This window comes from Solanum pennellii, chromosome 4 (assembly GCF_001406875.1).
Source record: "Solanum pennellii chromosome 4, SPENNV200".
In the NCBI taxonomy this organism is placed as follows: Eukaryota; Viridiplantae; Streptophyta; class Magnoliopsida; order Solanales; family Solanaceae; genus Solanum; species Solanum pennellii.
In genome coordinates, this window is record NC_028640.1 from 7,292,472 (window position 1) to 7,294,456 (window position 1,985).

Consider the following 1,985-nt stretch of genomic DNA (forward strand, 5'->3'; position numbering starts at 1 on the left):
AAATCAGATTCAACAGGGCCTGAAACTAGTTATCAACATCTTCAGTGACAGCCTCAGTTGTGGAAGGAGATCTAGGAGGAGTTGTAGTAGTAGAATTTGTAGTGGAATGAGTGCCAGTGAAAGGAGATTTAAGAACAGCAACTGTAATGGAAGGAGTTGGGGTAGAAGCAAATCCAGTAGCAGGAGTAGTGAAAGGAGTTGGGTAGATTGAGATCTAGTATCAAAGGGAGTAAAGGGATCTTCACCTACCCCAGTTTGGCCATTTACTTTATTAAAAGTTGAACTAGATTGTTCCATATCCCCATGAGGGACATTTTCTAATAAAATAGGGGTGGGGTCCACAACTGCATCATCAATTAAGTGTTTTACATATACTTCTGCAATATCTCCATCTTTCAAAGAACAACTTAACTCTAAAATATCCATATCATTATGAATATCTTCCAAAATACCATTGTTAGGAGGTTTGATATTTTTTTTTTTTACAATGAAATACCATCACATAAAAGGCAACTGATTCGTCTAAACTCAATCTTTGTTTTTTCCTGACAAAAAAAGGTATGTAAAACAATACCGAGTACACAGATGTTGAAATGCAACACAAAAAATAAGAGTGGCAACCCTCTAAACAAAGAGAAAAATGGACCAACCTATTAAACTAATCTCAAGTTCAACCTATCATTTTTAAGCAGTTGTAGCTGATTGAGAAGCCATCCTTTTGCGAGCCTCTTCAATGATAGATAACTTGATACCTTTACCCTTAGGTAGAGACACCATGGCTTACTTCCTTTACCAAGAGTGAACACATTTCCCAAACGGGTAGCAAACTCATGCCCCAGGGAATCCTGAATGTGAACTGTCTCAAAGCTACCCTTGTGCTTCTCTCTATTCTTCAGAATTCCAACGCCCCCTATTTCTACCACCAGTCACCATAACCACATTAACAACATCAAATTTGATGAAGTCAACAATCTTATTGGAATCTAAGTCCAGCTTAATGGTGTCATTGGCCTTGATGAGGGGATCGGGGTAGCGGATTGTTCTTCCATCATACTGTTGAGATATGGGATACCCTTCTGTCCAAACTGCACTGATCGAACCTTGCAAAGTTTGAACTTGGCTTCCTCATCTCTGAGTGAGTGTAGAAGGAACCGACCCTTAGTGTCATAAAGAAGTCGGAAGCTCTCATTCGTCTTTGGAATAGTAACAACGTCCATGAAACCAGCAGGGTAAGTCTTATCTGTTCTAACTTTCCCATCAACCATAACTTGGCGTTGCATCAAGATAGAAATGACCTCACGGTATGTCAAAGCATATTTTAACCTGTTCCTGAGGATAATAACCAATGGCAAACATTCCTTTGATTTATGTGGACCAGAAGAAGGCTTGGGAGCAAAAGCACCTCCCAGTTTATCAAGCATCCAATGCTTAGGCGCATTGAGCCCTTTAAATGTTTCTTCAACCCTCTTGCCATTTTGGCGGTTTTCCGACAGATTAGCTGCCGAGAGTGACGTCTACCGGCGAGAGGTGTGTGTCTTCAACCCTGGAGGTTTGATACTAAATGTGCAAGTTGTTGTGTATCCCAATTCTTTAATGTACCCTCTTAATTCAAAATAGGACAGTCTATCCACATCAACTCCAAAAACTCTGTGACTCGCCCACCACTGTAAATTGGTTGTCCGCTACTCAAATCTAAGACTCCACCATGATACCATCTTAAAGTAATCAAAGTAAATACACTTATCTCCTACCTGAACAATGTAACACTAGTAAGAAAAGGAGAACTATGTTTTCTAAGAATAATTTAGTTACTTAAAAAATTCAGAGGCAGCAGAACTAGGGAGAAAAGAAAAAGAAACAAAACCCCTAATCGAACACTATTAATCGAACACTAATAAACAAAACCCTAATACAACGACACACATATCAAAATGGCATTTGAATGCCCAGTTTAACAAAACCCTAATAAACATTAAAATAACACT

At 39.0% G+C, this 1,985-nt stretch overlaps 1 pseudogene; it reads right to left on the reverse strand.

The window, feature by feature from the left end:
- Positions 1-482: 482 nt before the first annotated feature.
- Positions 483-1,540, reverse strand: LOC107015830 (annotated as a pseudogene).
- Between the last annotated feature and the right edge of the window lie 445 nt (positions 1,541-1,985).